Consider the following 20,439-nt stretch of genomic DNA (forward strand, 5'->3'; position numbering starts at 1 on the left):
CACTACAATTCTGGGGAATTGGCTTCAATTCTGGGGTCATGCAGAGCCTGAATTTCATGGAGGACATTTTGATCATTTTAAAAAAAAAATCAAGTTTTCCATGTGTAGCCTTTTAGTTTTCTACAGAAGAGCAACACCTCCAGGGAAACAGGAGGCCCAAGCTAGGAGCAACCTCTAACAACACTTGACAACTTGGAGAAACCAGAGAGATATTCAGCCAAGGCCCACAGCCAATCCTTCAGCAAGTCCTATCAGCATTTCTCTCAAATATATCCCGAATCTAACTGCTTCGCCTCACCCCAGCACTGCTGTTCAAGTCTTCAGCCCTCACCTTCACTACAACAGCTCCTAAGTGGTATCTAGCATGCTGACCTCCCTGCCTGCCTCCTGGAGAGGGGGATGTTAGCTGAGCATGGTGCTAGAGAAGGAGGGCAGGGGCAGCTGGTCTTGGGTCACCCTTGAGCACCACATGAGGAGTTTGGATTTTTTTTCTGAGTGGGATGGGAAACCACCGTGTAGTTGTGATCTAGAGAATAACCTGATCCTACTTAAGTTGTTTCTGGGGTTTTGTTTTTAAGCACTCTAGTTGCTGCTTGAAGAGCTGATTATAGTAGGAGGTGAAGCAGGAGACTAGCCAGGAGGATTCTGTGGCAGAAGTGAATGAGGACCTTGAGGTTCTCTTGCTTTTCCTTGAAAACTTCAGGCTCCTTCCTCCCCAATGACCTTTGCTCTTCCTGTACCCTTGGTCTTGAATGCTGTTTACCCAGACCATCAAAAGTCTCATTGACTCCATTTATTCCTGCCTTCACTTACATGTCACTTCTAAGAAGCTTTTCCTGACCATGGCACCAAAGACAACTCCCATCTCTACCAGTAATTCTCTATCCTCTCACTTCTTCCTCCTATTATTTATTATTTCTTGATATTTTACTTAGTATACATCTTTGGTTTTGTTTAATCTATCTCTGCTACAAGAGTTTACATTCTATGGGGGCAGGGACCGTGTCTCCCTTCTTTGCCTGGCACAAATGAACATGACAGGGACTCAGTAAATTTTTGCTTCATGCATGGATGGATGGATGAATGGATAGATTAATACATTTATCTGTTTGTAGCATTAAACAAATTAAATGAGACCAAGTTCTAGCTAGAATCTTATAAACTAAGAAACTTAGAAAACACTTGTATTTCCAGAAAACAGAAATAATATGTAAAAAGCACCAAAGATTGCTGGTATGTAATACTTACTCATTTTTATTGAGGGTTCACTATATTCTATGCAGTGCTATTTTTTCTTAGTTTGATTTAAACCTTCAGCAGCCTTAAGAAGTAGATTTTATTACCCTGATTTTTAGACAAGGAAACTGAAACTTGGATACCTGCCCATTATGGACTCAGGAACACTTGTAAGTTCATTGCCTTCCAATTCTGAGAAGCCCTTGAAAGAGAAACTTTAGCCTTGAAAAAGAAAAGTTGGTGATAGGCTTGTTTAAAAGCTGAGAAGTTGTTATAGTTTTAAAGCCTAAATTGGAGCTGGTGTCAGCTGATCCGACAACCTTCCCATTTTTTTATCCCAGATAATCCGGTAATCTCCCTGTGATGAGCAGAGCATGTACACTCCATTAATACTGGGTGCAATTAGATGCCGCTGCCTGCAGCCTCAGGTGCCCAGCAGGAAGCTATAATTGACAATACAGATCTGAGTAAGGCAGCACGGTCACAGGCTGGTCACCTTTCTCATCCACCTTCCTCATGGAGCTTACTGCACTGATTTACTCTCACTTCTTTGACCAGTGACTAATGCCCTGGACTGGACATGCGTAGCTCTAATTCTGTTCCTAATCCAGAGGATTCCTGAGCTGAGTTATGAATACTCCACTGAATCTCACCTGAAAAATTAAATAGAATGCCCTCTCTATTCTTCACTTCCGCAATGGGCTGATACCCCCCAAATATGTGAAGTTCCTCATAGGATGGACATGCATAGAATCAAAATTAATATTGTGAGCATCAAATTTGGAATTTAAAAATGCACTGGAAGGAGTTCCTGTTGTGGCTCAGTGGGACTAGTATCCCTGAGGACATGGGTTCGATCCCTGGCCCTGTTCCGTGGGTTAAGCATCTGGCCTTGTGGTGAGCTGTGGTGTAGGTCACAGATGCAGCTTGGATCCCGTGTTCCTGTGACTGTGGTGTAGGCCAGCAGCTGCAATTTGGATTTGACCCCTTAGCCTGGGAACTTCCATGTGCCATGGCTGTGGCCCTAAAAAAAAAACAAAAAAAAAGCACTGAGAGAAGCAGCTATTTGCAGATTTACTGCATCCTTAACAATACAGTCTTATAAGCAACTTTATTTTCATTAAATTTTTTTTCTTGTTTCTAATGACAGGCAAGAAAGGTCCTCTTTCTGAAAACATTGACTTTGTACAGTTTAGTTATAATTTTAGGTTCTCCACAATTAGAATTTGGTGTTTATATTTCTCTCTTTGAATATTTATGAGGTTTATATTTCTATCTAGTATCCTAATAACTTGAGCATGTCTCCCCCACCCCACCTTGTATGAATTAGGAACTAGCTAATTCACCTCTTCCCATCTTTAGAGATTATTATTTAAAAATTTTATCATGAAGGAATTACCTTTTATAAAGATTTGGCGCCTTTTTTTTTCTTTTTGCTGCTCTTTCATTAGGAAAACAGAAATGGATTCTTTTCAGAGGCACACATTGATTTGAGGGAAGGCAGTCTGAGAAGCAATTTGTTCAAGAGCAGAGATTGTGGTCTGTACAGAAAAATGTACCAAGATCTCTTTCCAGGGTAAATTAGGAGGATATGTGGGTCTAATCCTGCACATCTAATGGGTACAAAGATTCCTTTTACTTCAGGGCCTGAGGCTGTTTACAAATAAACACAGACCCAGGTGATATTCTGCCCAAGATAGCACTACGAAGGGAACTACAGTCTTTTGCTTAATGACCTATTTGAAACAATACACCACCACACATACACTTGATTCAGGACAGAATGCAATGCCAAGTTGGGTGGGCCAGTACTGAGTACAATGATGAAAGCCCTTCACAATGGTTTCTAAGGAATGGGAACCAGAAACACTAAAATCAAGTCATACCTTCACAGAATGTAAGAGAAGGGGCTTCTAGCAATGAGCCCCCATGGAAAAAGGCTGCCCTGGCTCCATGGCCTTAAGCACAGCCCTGGGAACCATTAGAGAAGGGCTCTGGCAGATCTCAACTGACACATGAGTGAATGGCAGGAGGCAAAGGAAGGAAGCTGGGGGCCACCCCAAGTTAGACTTCAGAGATGCAAGGCCGTTACACACACACACACACACACACACACACACACACACACACGTGTATGTGCACACACATACTCGCTCACCAGTAACTATCTTTAGGAAGGCACAGTTCACATTTTAATGATAAGCAAATATTTTTAACAGTAAACCATCCCCTCTTCTCTTAGAGATGGGAAAAATGAGAGTTCTTTACAAGGAACAAAGAAGAGTACAGACCTGAACTTCCAGATCTGTGAATGATCTGTTGATGGACATGTTCGGCTTTTGGTTTCACTGTATTTGCTGGGCTGCAAGGAGCTCTGAGCATGTTACTCAGCATACCGATGCAGGGAAGGTATATCACTAAAAGACCAAAGTGGGAGGATGAAATACAATTCTAAGCTAGTCAATTTTCTTCCTTAAAAATCACTCAACTTTTAGGAGTTCTCTGGTGGCCTAGTAGATTAAAGATCTGGCATTATCACTGCTGTGGTGGCGGTTCAGTCCCTGGCCTGGGAACTTCTACTTGCCACTGTCACAATCCCCCTCCCCCCAAAAAAATCATCCCCTCTCTCCTACACCCAGCATCAGTAATTCTGAGTCCTCTCCTACAACTTTCAGTCAGGGACAATCATCCCCAGCTCCATCCCCTTGCCCTTCACCATGTGGGTGGTTTCCTATCCAGCATTGCTCTTCCCCTAGATGATCTTTCCTATCATCCACAGGAGCTAAAATATCATCTCCTAAGAGAGACCTCACTGACTGTACTGTTTAAAGATTACCTCTCCTTTTATTCTGTTCACAAGATCTTGTTTATTTCCCTCATTGCCACTTTTCTAATCTGCAGTTCTTTTTTTTTTTTTTTTGATGTTTTATGCCCCTCTCCCTTTTTGAACATCAATTTTTTATGAGGGACCATTTCTATTTTATCACAATCCTCCAGTCTCAGCTCAGTGACTGGCATGTAGAAAAAATTCAATAAATATTTGTTGAAGGAATGAAAGTCTTAGATGAAGTCTTACCTTTCCCATTTCAGTCCATAGTGAATAGACTAGTCCATAGTCCATTTCACTATTCTGGGAAATAAAGCTCTTGAACTTCGTTCTGCATCCACATCATGTTACACTTCAATATAGGGTCTTGATGGCACAACAGTCGTGTCATTTGACTCCATTTATATGCTATAGGGATTAAGGATCTGATTTCATACTCTTCTTTTTTCCCAACCCCCCCAGCATAGATCTAAATTCACTTGTCTTGAAGCTGTGTAAGAGAAATGTTACTTCTGGGGAGAACAGTCTTTTCCCCCAGAACAGTCCTTCCCCCATAAGCCCTCTAGAGAGCTGCAGACCTAATGTGCAGATACTGCTCTAAGAACATGATGTGAAACCCCAGGCTCTAGTTTCAGAGTGTCGGGAGAGCAAATTGTCACCTTGAGGAGAGCAGATTTGCTTGTGGTAATCTTGAGCTTCATGTAAACCTTGCTCATTTGAGGCTTACTATGAAAAGTCTAAACAGCTCTAAATTAAGAGCTGATTATAAATTATTGAAGATTTCCTCCTGTTGCTTTCAGATTATTTATTTAAAGGGTCTGGTAAATACCAGATCTTTATTACAATGACAAATGTCCTGCCGAAAGAAGGGGGGGAAAAAACTCAGAATTATTCTGCATGGAAATGCAGGTAGCTCTGCCCAGCAAAGCAGATGTCCGCCTAGGTAGCCTGTTACTTTTAAACCTTGGGAAGAGCTCTTTTTTAAGATTAGGGTTTGCTTTCAAAATTGCTTTGACTAAGAAGCCAGTGCTTTTCGTCTTGCTAACACTTGCTCTGTGTTGTCAATCTTTGGCAGTCAGCAAAATGACCCCCAAATGCCAGAATCCAAATGAATAATTCAGGCATTGAACTCTAGAATATATGTTTGGTCTTTAAGATAAGGACTCCCACCACCTGTTAGATAGTTTGAATGGGATGAAGCAGGAAGAAATACCAGTGTACAAAATGAAAAAAAAAAATCCGTTTAGTTAAGCATCAACTCTAAATTTTCAATTCAGCCAAAATGGGAAATCACAGACCTGGCTCAATTTTAACTAGAGGGAAAAAGATTGCAAATGGAAAGGGAGGAAGCATTCATTTTTCATCAGAGCCTTAATCATGCAAGATATCCCTAAATCTCAATTCTATCACACTAATACTTTCAAGACTTTATTTGTAGTATGCTCTCTGGAAGCATCACATGCATACATGTGTACACATACCACCACTGCCACATGTCTCAGAGATCAAATTAATATCTCAGTCTACAAGTAACTGATTAATTCCTAAACTGCTTTTGCTCTGGAGATTCCCTCAAGGAATCTAAGTTGGGCTTAACTTTGAAAACATGAACAAGATCTCATAGCCATATGAAATAAAGCTTTGTACTAAGTGGATATATAATAAAAATGAAGTAATGAAGAAAATAACAATTGTACTTTTTTTTTTTTTGCTTTTTAGGGCCACATCCAAAGCATATGGGAGGTTCCCAGGCTAGGGATCAAATTGGAGCTACAGCTGCCGGCCTCACCACAGCCACAGCAACGTGGGGTCCGAGCCACATCTGCAGCCTACACCACAGCTCATGGCAATGCCGGGTCCCCAACCCACTGAGCAAGGCCAGGGATCGAACTCACATCCACATGGGTACTAGTCGGATTTGTTTACCCTGAGCCACAGTGGGAACTCCACAATTGTACTAATTTTTGAGCACTGCTATGGACTGAATTATATTCCCTTGAAATCCATATGTTGAAACCCTAACTGCCAGTGTGACCACATTTGGAGACAGGGCCTATCAGGAGGCTCTTAAGGTTAAATAAGGCCATGGGGTGGGGTCTTAATCCAGTAAATCTGGTATCCTTATAAGAACTAGTATTCCGATAAGCAGAGAGATCAAAGAACTCACTTCTCTCCACAGGTGCACAGAGGAAAGGCCATTGAGAACTCAGCAAGAAGGCAGGCATCTGCAAGCCAAGGAGAGAGGCTTCACCAGAAACTAATCCTGACCTTGATTTTGGACTTCTAACCTTCCAGGACTGTGAGAAAACAAATTTGTTAAATCTCCCAGTCAGTGGTATTCTGTTATGGCAAGCCCAAGCAGACTAAGACAAGCACAGTCACTATTGCCTAGTGATTACCAAGTATTTCATATGCATCTCTTTTAATCTTCATAATAAACCCTGTAAGTTAGTACTACTCTTAACCCTATTTTAAACATGAGGAAACTGAGGCATAGAAGGGTTATGTAACTTGCCCAAAGCCATACATGGTGTCAGACCTCTCTGATTCCAGATAGTATTAGAATAAGTAAATGAACATAAACATCTTTAAGCATGTCAAGGCTTGGGAGTTCCCATTGTGGCTCAACGGTAATAAACCCAACTAGTATCCATGAGGACTCACATTCTATCCCTGTCCTTGCTCAGTGGGTTGGGGATCTGGCATTGCCGTGAGCTGCGGTGTAGGTCCCAGATGCGGCTTGGATCTGACATTGCTGTGGCTGTGGTGTAGGCTGGTAACTGTAGTTCTGATTCAACACCTAGTCTGGGAACTTCCATATTCCCCCGGTATAACCCTAAAAAGACCAAAAAAAAAGAGATATGTCAAGGCTTAAAATTTATTATGGGTCATATGTGTCATTTATTCCTTCCATTGATAGTACTGGACTTTTGTCAGTTGTGCTAAATGGAATTTAACTTGAGTTAATAATCCCAATCTAAATTAAGCAACATAATGGCTCATAATGTTCACATTTAATCAATACCCACTGGGGAACAGTAACATTATCATTTTTCTCACACTGTTTTGTCTTTAGGAAAGGTGTAATCTGTTACTGAGTATAAAGTAGTAAGTGGATTTACATCTTTTTATTAAGCAATATTGTCAAGTACTACAGTTATAGTTGCAAATCTTGACTCATCTGTTGAGAAATGTGCTGTTGATTCTAAGAAGCCTGTTCCTTGGTGCACATAACTTAATGGGAGGAACAAGACAATCAAGAAAAGTGTCCTGAAATATCTGTTTTTATTTGGCATACTATTTATTTTCCAAGAATGCTAATGACATATATAGTTTTTACATGAGAGAACCCATGTAAAATAGGAACTTTGAGAATGTAATCCCTTGATAGGACATCAGAATGGTGATAAACCCAGACTTGGAGTTACACAAATATTGGCTTCATTGATTGCATTACTACTTGCTGTTAGTGTAGCCCAGACACGTCCAGTTTCATCATGTATAAAATGCAAATAATGCATCAACCTCCAAAAGTGATTATGAGGAAGTTCCCATTGTGGCCCAGAGGAAGCAAATCCAACTAATATCCATGAGGATGCAGGTTCAGTCTCTGGCCTAGCTCAGTGGGTCAGGGATCCAGCATTGCCGTGAGCTGTTATGTAGGCAGCAGGTGTGGCTTGGATCCCAAGTTGCTCTGGCTGCAGCTGTGGTGTAGGCCAGCACAGCTCCAATTAGACCCCTAGCCTGGGAACCTACATATGCCGTGGATTCGGCCCTAAAAGAGCAAAAAGAAAAAAAAGTGATTATGAGAATTGAATGGATTGATGTTTATAAAGAGCTCAGCATTTTGCCTGGCAAGTACTACATGTTTAATCAATGTTAGCCATAGTTACTGACATCTGAATCAGGTTTGTTTTTCTCCCACAATTTATTTATGCAGCCATTCAGCATATCCTGGCAAAGCACTTCTTTTTGGCTCATAGGTATGATCAAAATAGACCCTGTAGGCACATTCAAGGTACCTTCAAAGTCCTCAGGAGATGTAATATGAGGGTTTGGAAAAACAGAACTAGAAGTAGAAAAAATCATTTTTCACAATGAATAACAGTTATTTTCCAGCTCCCAAGAGACTTGCCAACAATAAACAGCAAGAAGTAGGAGATGATTACACTCTGCATAAGATACAGCTATTGATAAAAGAGTTTTAAAAGATGCACAACAAACACTTTTGGGTCCACCAGCACAATAGACAGATGCAAGCCATCTGCAGTTGATGGGGATGCCTTAACAAATACTGCAGAAAGTCATTAAAATGAGCTTGAACCCCAGTTACATAGACCTAGGCATTAAATTAGCACCAGCTAAAGACCAGGGTAGCCCCAGGCCTAACAGATACTGATCAAGTAGCAAACACATGTAAACTGTGACCCTTAGCATGGCTGCTGTTGTCCTTCTGAGTCCAGGTTGTCCTGACAGCACATCATCACCTTGGTGACCCCAGTGGGGGAGGGCAGACTGGTGAAAGCCTCTAAAGGTCAGAAAAGCCTACCTATGATTTAGACTATGTGGCAATGACAGCTAACTATTCCCCACAGTCTGTGTTTCCCCTCTGTGGTCCTGAGTTGTGGCAATGTAGTTGTGTAGCCAGGAGGATAATTTTCCCAACCCCCACCCACCCTCTGCCATCTTGGAAAAGCCATGCGCCTGAGTTATGGCTAAAAGGGTTGAGTAGAAGTGATGTGTTCCACTTCCAGAGCCCACTTGCCGCATGATGCTATTCTCCTCCAGCCACCAGGCAAGAAAAACCCTTCTATGATGACCTTGGAAACTAAATACTGAAAACTGCAGAAACTCCAAATCCTTTGGTCCCTGAATGATGAGGAACTCCCCTCTTCCCAACTCCTTGTTTGCCTTAAACAACTCAGGACATTTTATGGGCAAGAGACAAACTTCTATTGTGTGCAAGCACTTACACATTTTAGAATCTGCTTGTTACAACAGCTAGCATTATCCTAACTAGCACAAGTTATAAATATTTAGCATGTGACTATTGCTAGAGAGAGAGAGAGCACACAGGAATTTCACCATTTTTTCTGTTCTGTTTTCCTTTTCTGTTCTGATCTTTGCTTTCAATTCCTAAAAGCCATAACTAGCATCAGATAATTGCCTCTCTATTGAAATGTAGTGAGAATGAATAAATAAAATGGTACTTGACCTACTTCTCTGGGCTCCTTGGGGTAAAAAGTATAGCAACTTAAGTACAGGATAAACACAACCAGGTTTTAAGGTACCTATTAAGTACAAATTCAGGAGAAGTCAAGTTATATAAAACTTAAAATTAGCTAGAATCCAAGCATCCCAACCAGTATGTATGTATACAAGTGAGTGTGAGCAGCATTATCTTGTATATTAAGCAGGTAAAATTAGCTTTACTTCTCTTGAGATGCCTTAATAACTAGAGTCAGCAACTAACTATGCAATAACAATCTCTCTCATAGAAATGTGAACTTCTAGGGTTGGTGTTTGCTAGACCTGTGTAAATCTCCGTAATCTTTCTGTCAAAGGTGATGGCAACCTAACAATTTTTCTATGGGTGTTACTTGGAAATGGAGGTACCACTAATGGTGTCTCTAACCTTTTGTGTTGATTTTAAAGACTCAAAGTATATTTTGAACATATTTGTATTAATTTGATTTTCTGGTAATATCTGTTAAAGGTAAACTGACATTATGTTTGATCCAGGTTTCATTAAAGCAGACAAACACATGGTAGCTTAAAGTTAGGCTGAAGTTAGCCAAAATTGGAAGATGAATTGTTTGTCACGTGATTATCAGAATCTAGGAAAATACATAATCCTAGAACTTTGGCGAAGTTTAGCACCAAGTCATTAAAGATGGATCCCTTCATGCCTCCAGTTTCTTTACGCTACTATGATTCATTCATTCACAAAAGACTTTCTGTGCCCCTAAGCTTGAAGCTGGGGGTCAAAGATGCCTAAGATACAATCTATGTCCTCACAGAGCCACAGCCTAATAGAGAAGAGTCATATAAATGTGACCGTAAGATGCAACAATACATCTAATACAGCTGAGTACATGTCTGAATGCATCCCAAACTCCATTGTTGCATCATAGAATATTATGGGATAGTAGCTAAGGGGAAATGTTCTACGTTTTGCCATCTATGCTGCAAATTTAATCTGAGGCTGTAAGGTTGTTGAGTTCATCTCAACTCCCCATTGTCTATTTCAACTTTGCCAGCCAGCATAATACTATGGTCCTTTCTTATAATCTTGACATTTTAGATGCTCACAAGAAGAGGCTGCCATCTTGAATTGGCAGGAATTCATGTCATTCTCATAAGTGAAAACTCTTATTTTCATGATTGCTGGCCTTTGATTCACCACTCCACTGCAGTGTTAAAAGCCTAATGTCCCTTCCTATTTTTCTTTTACATATTCATGCTTGGGCTACAAATGTTAGTGGGTAAAAATAGAGGTACTGAAGTAAGTGGTAGCCATCTGGCTTGGCCAACTTCTGAAAAAAAAAATTCCTGTAGAAGATAGGGCCTTCTTTGGATGACACCTGTGCCCCAGGGAAATTGGCATATTATTATAAGCAGGGGGAAAATGTCATTCTACCACATGGGAGTAATTGTTAGCAGGCACGAGATCATGTAATACACAAGCAATTGTGGATTTTAAGGGCAAGATTCCAAACCATGATATAAGTCCAGTTGTCTATCCAAGGTCAGTGGGGTAATGTCCTTGCTTATTCCAGCTCAGAGCTAAATTAACTTCATAAACTCTGAGTACAGGTTCTGTCTTTTGTCTGTAGGAGTCAGAATTTAATATTCCGAAGGGGAACAAATGATTTAATGTTTACTGGACTGTTTGTCCCTCTTTTCAGCAGATTACAAACACATCTTCCTTTCCAGCACACCCCTCTGAAAAGAGACCCAGAGAGGTGAGCGTCTCTGCTGACAGTTTTTTTTTTTTTTTTGCTTTGTTTAGAGAAATCTGTCAGCCATGGTGTTATGAGAATACTTGGCCTGCCTGGAGCTATGCTTCATCCAGGACTACTGTAGGATAAGGTTTAAGTCACCAGATTCCATGAGGCCAGTAAGTGCTACACACTGTTTTTCTCTGAGGATCTCTCTACTAGCCACCAAAGGGCTGCCAATTTTGTGAGAAAATCCATTCAAATGAGTTTGGCCTTATGGAGCGGGGATGGGGGAAGAGGGAGAATCTACCATGTATCAAGACAGTAAATTGATTGACTGCATTTTTACTTTTCAATCAGTTATTTTGAAGAAGAGGGTCAGACAGTCTGTCCCTAGTTGAATGCTACTGTCATCAGAGTGAAGGAAGCCAGTTTCAGTGGCTGCAGTGTGCCTCATTCGGCAGCTGGTTGCTTAGGAGCAAAATGATTATCGTCTGGGAGCAGCAGTGTTCAACTGTGAATTTTGTAGGCTATCTCCAAAATACCCCTTGCCCTGTGAAGATGCTGACAGAGATAACAGTGGAGCTCCAATATGGTAAAGGTTAGTAATGCAACCTGGGAATGGTGAACTTATTTGGGGACCCTTCCATTTTGGCTTCATATCTTTAAGGCTCTGTCTAAATGATCTAAAACTTAGGATCAATAATTGTCAATCCATTATAAAATTAGATCGTGATGATGTTTGCACAAATCTGTAACCCTGCTTTTAAAACATATACCCTTACAGGGAGTTCCCATCGTGGCTCAGTGGTTAACAAATCCAGCTAGGAACCATGAGGTTGCGGGTTTGGTCCCTGGCCTTGCTCAGTGGGTTAAGGATCTGGCGTTGCCATGAGCTGTGGTGTAGGTCACAGACGCAGCTCAGATCCCATGTTGCTGTGGCTGTGATGTAGGCTGGCAGCTACAGCTCCAATTAGACCCCTAGACTGGGAACCTCCATATGCTGCGGGAGCAGCCCTAGAAAAGGCAAAAAAAAAAGACAAAAAATATAAATAAATAAAACGTATACACTTACAATGGGAGAATTTTACAGTACGTAAAATATGCCCAGTAAACATTAATGATTATGTTTACAATAAACAGTATTGTTAAATAAACAGTAAATAACCAATTTGATATTATCAGATATCTTACCAACTACTTTGAATTAACTTCATGCCTAGCTCAATCAGTCATGAAGAAATATGCCATTAATATGACCCCTAAGTTCCCGTCATGGCTCAGAGGGTTAATAACTCAACTAGTGTCTATGAGGATTGGGGTTTGATCCTTGGCCTTGCTCAGTGGGTTAAGGATCCGGCATTGCCACAAGCTGCATTGTCAGTCGCAGATGAGGCTCAGATCCAGCATTGCTGTGTCTGTGGGTGTAGGCCATCAGCTGCAGTTCCGATTCAACCCCTAGCCTGGGAACTTCCATATGCTGCAGATGCGGCCGTTAAAGAAAAAAAAAAAAAAATTCAGTTGTTGAGAAAGAATGAAAATAAGAATAATTTCACAAATGATCACAGAAGGCCCATCCCTTTAAGTATAAATATCTGATATTCTGATAAAACTATATACATAAATTTCTGTCATGGGAAGATAGTACTTAATTTTTTAAATTGAACTTTCCGTAGGGCTGGATGCCTTACATAAAGGGGGAAGAAGTCATCCATTTCAGCATAACTGTTAAATTTTTGGCTAAAAAAGAAATATCCTTCTTTCTTTAATGTAACTTCTGTTTTTACTGGTTTGAAATAATAATCATAAAATTTTAAACAGCAGGAAACTTTGCAAAAGCCAATTATCATTCATTCAAGCTCTATAATCCTTGCCAATTTATCTAAAACTAGTTCAGACCCAAAAGTAACTTCCCATTAAAAAACTACTGCTTTTCTTGTAGTCTAAGAAATCGATCAACTCTTAAATACTGTTTAATCCAAAGTGTAAGGAAACCACTATATCTCTAGGGGATTCGTGGGAGGCAAATAGTGAACATCTAGAACCCTTCATTTGCATCTAATTACCCTTTTATTATAAAAAAAAAAGTTTAGAAAAATGCTTTCAGACTTGAAATTACAAAATCATTTATTTCTACTGTTTGTTATTCACTCAATGAATTAATTTTACACAAAATGGTCTCATATTCATGCTAAGGGGGGGAGAGGCATAACCACTAATTTCCAGCTCTTGTTGATCCCCACAATAATTTTTTTCCCCGCTTTTTATGGCCACACCTGCAGCATATGGAAGTGGGTAGGGGTCGAATATGGCTAGGGGTCGAATCAGAGCTGCAGCTGCCAGCCTGTGCCATAGCCACAGCAATGCCAGATCCTTAACCCACCAAATGGGCCAGGGATCTAACCTGCATTTTCATGGATACTAGTGGGATTTGTTACCTTTGAGCCACAACAGGAACTCCTCACAATAACCTTTGAAGCCAGGTAATATTATTATATCCTTTCAATAAATGGAGAAACTGATGCGTAACAAAGTTAAATACCTTGGCCAAGTTTATTAAGCTAATAAGCAGCAGAGACAGAATCCAAACCCAGGATTGAGTCTAGAGTCAGAGTCAGATTTCTCCAGTAGAGCAAGAAAAACTGAAAACCAAGGAGTTTCACGTGAGCCTCTGTTTAGGTTAATAATGTTTTTGACCTGTCACTTACTATGGAAAATTCTAAATTGACCGCAGCTTCCAACTGTTTCAGATGGGCTATTTTAATAAGAACATTGTGCTCACAGACTGTCAGTTCTCTGAGTGATAAACCTAAATGCAAATAGTGTCTCACGCTGTTTGGAAGAGGCAGAGACCAAGCTGAACAGTACATTTTGGCTGGGAACTCCCTAAACAGTTTCTAGGAGCTCTTTCTTCATGCTGGCAGAAGAAAACAAATCTAGTTGGTTATTATAAGATGTTTCTTTTTCTTCTTTTTTACCCCCAAAGAAAAACATGCTTTCCTGAGAAATTTGAAATTATAACGTGCTCTTTTAGATATTGCCGCATAATTTACACTTCTGGCAAAGATTCTCTCAGAAGCCACTTGGGATACATTTTCATTCGGCACATTGGCACTCATGTAATTTTGATAAAGGTCTTATTCACCGGAATAACCATGGCAACCCACTGTCCTTTGGTTGTCCCAACTGGACTATTTGTTGAGTGACTTGAATTGCTGAATGACTGGATAACCGTGTTACCCATGAAGCAAATTAGGTGGAGGTGATGATTATGTTTAAGGTCTTATTAAGATCTGTCAAGGTGGATGCTGGGGAGTTCTTGCGATGGCCAGGTCTTCCAAAACTTTCTGTCCATTTCTCTACATTGAAACCTGGCCAATCTTGTCAACCCAGTGATAATGGAAAAGTAAAGGAAAAAATGAAACTCTGTTAATAGGATTATATCATTTGGAGAGTAGAATGTTGTTACAGATGATTTATTTTGAAAGCTGATTTCGTTTTAGTAAAAACAAGCTCAATTCATTACACATAGGCTGTGGTGCCAAACACAATCATTTCTAGTTTGAAAGACGTGATTGCTTTTTAATGTGGAAATTTCACAAGGTTACAAAGAGGAAAAAAATTAAACTCCTTTCATGTAAGAAAGTCACTTTGGGATGTAGGCTACAATGCCCTGACAGTGTCCAGATACCCTGACCACACTGCAAGTCAGAAAGGTGGATCCATTTGATTTACACCCTTTCTCAGTTGTGTTTCTCTTATGCCTTTGAAATGCCTAAGAGTTTTTTTGACCAAAATAAATAGAGCTTAAGATAATCTAAATACTGGAAGTATGCAGGGTCAGGCAAGGATAGGCAAGATAGAGGAAACAAGTACAGGTAAAGAAACTTAGTCTACAGACCTCTTCTTGGGGGGGGGGCAGGGGTGTTTGCCTCCATTGCCAAAACGGTTGTATTTCCTTGTTCCCATTTGACCAATCAGTGGCCTGTTATTTAGCCTGTTCCAATTTAATCTGGTGCTTTGCTTTCAACAGGTTCTATACCATTTTCTTTTCTTCCCTGTACCTTTGGGGGACTTTAAATGAAATAAAGACTCATCAATTCAGTTTTTAATGTGTTCATAGGATACAGCTGAGATTGTAAAAATGACAATGGCTAGGTTTTGACTTTACCCTAATTTATCAGATATTATAAATCTTGGCTTGTATGTAATATAATGTAAAGTTATTAGAATACAGTTGGTGGAACAAGGAAAAAGTGTTGCTACTGGTAACAAATCACTACATTGAGAAAGATCAAGAAGTTAAGCCATCTGGAAAAGAACTGAATGTTTATTGTGTGGAACGCATCTCTCCCTTCTTAAACTAGGCTTTTATCCCTAGCAGGGGAGAATGGTGTCATAGAGGGGAATACAGCCATGACAATGTAGCAGCATTTTTCAGAACCTTGGATAGAAATGACATATACACCACCAAACCTTTTTGTCCTCCCAGTAATTGGTTGTTATTTTTTAGCCTGTGCATTTTGAATACATAGATCCTGTTCTTTAGAGACTGGCAGGGGGAAAGCAGATGAAGAAGCCATATGATTTCAGTCCTCCATATAAAGGTTTGGCCAACAAAATTACTATTGCCTCTTCAGGAACCAGCACAAAAAGACACAATTCTAAACATTAAAGGAACTAGGGCACTGGAAGAGAAAGGTACTGGCCTTTTGTTGCAGTGAAATTTACAAGAGGAACAACTAGGAGTCTGAAAAGCAAGCAAAGCAAGGTTACACTGCCCAGTTTTAAATTTAAGCAGATCCTAGTTAGCTGCTGGCAGTTCCACTTAATGCTCCATTTATTTAGAATTCAGGCCAATCCAGAACCCCCAGGTCAGCTAATGTGGTGAGAGTGCAAGACCTTCCATTTTCCTCTTTCAATTCTTCCTTTTCTGCTCATTATCACTTTAGTTCTGATATCAAAATATCTACATAGACTTTTTTACTTCTTATCATCAATTCCTATAAGAAGGAGACTTGGGCAGTGTAACTACTACTTAGAAGGGCTAAACACTTTAATTTATTGAATGGCTACCATGTTCCACTTAAATCTTGAGATAGATAATATTATCCCACTTTGCAGAAGGAGGAATTGAGATACAGGGATATTAAGGTGGAACAGATTCATCTATCCCAAAGCCCATGTTCATTACACTAGTTCATCCTGCCTCCCAACATCACTTGCAGCAAAAGCCTACTGATTCTTGGGGCTAAGAACTGGACCTATTCAACAATACAGAGTCTAGTTATATCTCCAATTAAAACCACAGAGTCCTTGATTATGAGACTTTGGGGAAGAGTTTGGAGATCTTCAGATAGAAGAAAAATGAAGCATATTTGTACTCAAACGTATTTTTGATATAATGACAAAGTACTACTGGGAATATAGGCTATTTGCTCAGCAAACAATTCTCTGAGACCAATAATAATAAAAATAGCATTTATATTATATGCACAGTTCTTTTGTACCTTTTCATATATATTTTCACATTTAATCCTTCCAAAATCTTTTCATTAAGCAAGACAATACTATCCTTGTTTGACAGGGAAAGAAACTATGAGCTGGAGAGCTTAAATGCTTTGTCTGTGATCACAGGGATGAGCAAGAAACAGGAGTCTAAAACAAAGCTAGACTTTCCTAACTCTTAAACCAGTTCTTAACCCTCCATGATAGATAAACTGTACCATCTCTGTGCCTCCCTCTTATTCTGCCTATCACATTGAATTTAAATTATTGGGGAGTTCCTGTTTTGTCTCAGCAGGTTGTGAACCTGACTAGAATCTATGAGGATGGACGCAGGTTTGATCCCTGGCGTCACTCAGTGGGTTAAGGATCTGGCGTTGCTGTGAGCTGTGGTGTAGGTTGCAGATATACCTCATATCTGGCATTGCAGCGACTGTGGTGTAGGCTGGCAGCTGCAGCCCTAATTTGACAGCTAGCCTGGAAACTTCCATATGCAACAGATGCAGCCCTAAAAAAAGAAAGAAAATAAATAAGTTATTGGGTCACTCATTTCCATATCCATTGATTGTGAGCTTTTTGATACGAAGGGCTGTCTCTTTTTTCTTCTTGGGGATAAAAAAGACATATTATTTAATTTTCTAAATCAGAGGGCAAAGTGTTAAGTTCCCCCACCCAGAACTGACAATTGCCAACATTTGGATTTATTCATTCTGTCCTTCCTCTCCGTATACTTGGTACCTAGCATAATACCTGTGAGTATCCAATGGATATTGGTTGAAATTAACTATGGGATCCATAATTACAGGAATAAATCAGGACATTTGTTAACTAGTGTAGAAGATGATATTTCAGGTTTATTTATTTATTTCTAAAGTTGTCATGTCCGAGGTAATTCTAAAACATTGATCCATATTTTACTCTTTTACGGTATGATGACATGGTGATCATAGGCAGACTTTGTAAAATGACATCTCTCATTAGGTTCCTTATTAAAAGGTGAACTATACATATGTCTACAACAATATTCCCACAGTGAATGAATCTTACAGGGTATTGACTAATGGCTTCTTCAGTTAAAAAAAAAAAAAAAGTTTCTTCTTGGATTTCAGTGGTTGCTAAGACTATGCAGCCTACACAGGGAAAAAAAGAAAAAAAAAAACTGCATGAAACCAGACTCCAAGCTCGGAGGGCAAGCATGCACCCTGCACCAGAAATCATGCTATTCCAATCCAAATGTACTAAATCCTCCTGTAATGTGTGGTCAAGGAGTTAAGTTCTAAAGGAAAATGCAAACAGCCTAAAATGGAAACTGTATCTGTCTGTCTCCTTCAGCCTCTTAGCCTCTCTGACAGAATTCTGCAGAGGAAGGTGTCTTAATGTTTCACCCAGTAATGATAACCTCATCAAGTGCTTCGAAGGAGTTATACAGTAAGGGCCAAGTTTGGGTTTGGAAAAGAGAGGAAGCAAACTGACTCTGTGGTTTGTTATGAGATCCTGGGAGGAGCTTTGAATGTTACAAAGAGTCTTTCCTCTTCCAACCCTTCCAACCTCCTCTTCACTCCCTCCTGGGTTTCATTCTTTTTCACAGAAGTTTGGCAGCAGGCAGAATAAAAAAGGCTAACTGGAGAAAGGACTCCTCAGCTCAGGTCTCCTTGACATGACCTATGACTGCAGCCGCAACAGTGGGTTGTGAGGCTAGAAGCCGACTTTCATTGAATCTGTCTTACCCAGAGGAAAAATTGCTTTGTGTGATGACTTTATGGCAAATGCTGGCAAAAGCTTTGCCCTGCATACTGAAAGAGAGACATTTCTAACCGCAGCTCATGAACCACACTTATTTACTCTGGCACATGCCCACTATTTGTTCATAGGCTTTCTGTCTCTACTAATGCGTTCCAATTTTGGAGGCTAAATCATTGCCAGTAGTTTCCAGGACATTCCGCTAGGCTAAGCAAAATCGCCCTAAGCGGTAGTCAGAAACCACTGGAGTAGTATTGTAAATACAGACTATTTGCAGAAAATGAAAGATAGCAAGCATCTTATCATTTCTTGTCCTGCAGAATTCCATGGGTCATATCTTGGAGAAAGTGATGCAAGGCACTAATAAGAAACTAGAGCGAGGTAAAAGGGCTTTCATCCTCATTAAAACTCAGAAATTGTGCTTGAAATCACTTTGAAAGTTAGTCACAGCCTAACATAGCTAAGAGTGCATACTATGGCCCTGTTCAGGAGACATGCTAGAGATTAGATACAGCCAAACCTGTAGTAGCCTTTTGTCTGGTATGGATTTTTAAATGAACATGAGATCTGAAAACAGTGGAGCAATGCATTTCTGCATTCACTGATAGTCATCCCTCCCCATGTGAGTCTTTACCTTGGGCCTAATGATGGCTTAATGGGTCACGTTGAACCATGTTGATTTTAAGATCTGGGATAACTGGGAAATTCCCCATCTGTAACAAAAGCTTCCAGCACTATTGAGCTGCCTTATTCCTTCTCTTGCCCCAGGCAGGGACTGAGGAAAAGATACATTACATGATATTGCTTCTCTGTCCATAACTCTTTTGCCTGGTTTCTATTAGATTTGTTTCTAACCAAAGCAGAGTTTTTATTTACCCCCGTGCATTAATAATGAGTAAGAGTGTATATTATGCATTCAGCAACTTTGATATCAGTGCATAAATATGACCATGTTTGTATTTGAAAAGAGGGAGGAAACTCACACCAAAAGTAAGTGCCCAGTATCCATCAGTATTCTTTTGAGGTGGCTAAGCAGATTCTTGAAGTACTTATATGTTTTACAATACCTCTTGAGACTTATTGAAACAAGTCTCTTTCATCCTAAGGGTGAAGCAAAATTAAGTTGAAATAAGCCACAATTAAAACTCCATGTGTTGGGTTACGAGGCAGAAGTAAGGGTATACATATCTCTATCCATGTGTATTCTGTTAACGTTTTAGGCATTTTAACTTTGGGTAGTGGACAACATGAAGGGGGACTAGGTAGGAACAAGGCCACCACATCAAACTGATAGTGGGGTAGAAGGAACACTTGACACCTCCCGCCTTCTCTGCCCCTGTCTGTTTTTAATTCTGCTAAATCATTCCCGTCTGGAGATTGTATATTTTAAGTTGCCTCTCCAAGCAACACAGAGGTACAGTGTCGAGAGCCTGATTTCAGAGTCAGGCAAAGAGATGTGAAAGCTGTAGAGGCCCCAAGCCACAAGAAAGACAGAAAAGGAACAGGGAGGGGTTCTGGCTAAAATGATATTAGCCTTTAGGGTATATGCAATAACTGGGAAGATGGCACTGGAAGACATAACCTTACTGTCATGGTGAACATAAGGCTTTTGGTATGTTTGTGTTCGAAAAAAAGTTAATATCCCTTTGAAAGTTCTAAAGGTGACTTCCTGGGAAATATGAACTACCATGAAATTTTACTGGAAAAGAGATTCCAAGGCAAGAGACTTCAAAGTAAGATTTGTCCATCACAAATAGGAAGGTAATAGAAAAGGGGAGAAAACTGGTGACAAAACCTAAAATGTGTTTCGCACATGTACACATACGTAGAAACATCATGATACTATGGAGTCCATCAAGAGTGACTTTAAGGAAAAAAGTTTACCTTCTCTGTGTATCCTAACACTGCTCTCATATAAATCGTGCGGATCTGTTTGGGGGTATTTCAAATTCATATGTTCTATGTTGTGGTTTTTATATGTACATGTTTCTAAAATACATCCATAAGATGGACATGATCATAGTTTCACCTATAGACAAATTATGAGTCAAATGAAAACAAAACAAGTGCTAAGCATAGTGCTTGCAATAGTGCTCAAAAATTATCTGCTATTATTTAAAGACTTACATGGTATGGAAATTTTTTAAATATGGTGTCATAATGATAACCAACAGCTTCTTCTCTATAGGA

At 39.9% G+C, this 20,439-nt stretch overlaps 1 long non-coding RNA gene across 5 annotated transcripts in view; it reads left to right on the top strand.

The window, feature by feature from the left end:
• The window catches only part of LOC102167654 (uncharacterized), a 238,403-nt gene that overhangs the window by 201,718 nt on the left and 16,246 nt on the right, over window positions 1-20,439 (top strand). For 2 of the 5 annotated variants that reach the window (XR_014815858.1, XR_014815856.1), the window contains one exon: window positions 6,243-6,362. The exons of 2 other annotated variants lie outside the window; for them this stretch is intronic. This is a non-coding gene — a long non-coding RNA (uncharacterized LOC102167654). Of the gene's footprint in view, window positions 1-6,242; window positions 6,507-20,439 lie in introns of all 5 variants that reach the window. One more of the 5 variants, XR_014815859.1, reaches the window with a different exon arrangement.

This window comes from Sus scrofa, chromosome 9 (genome assembly GCF_054392235.1).
Source record: "Sus scrofa isolate SSC_HxYL_T2T_F1_AM1 chromosome 9, Sscrofa_HxYL_maternal_Yorkshire_Landrace_v2.0, whole genome shotgun sequence".
NCBI classification, from domain to species: domain Eukaryota; kingdom Metazoa; phylum Chordata; class Mammalia; order Artiodactyla; family Suidae; genus Sus; species Sus scrofa.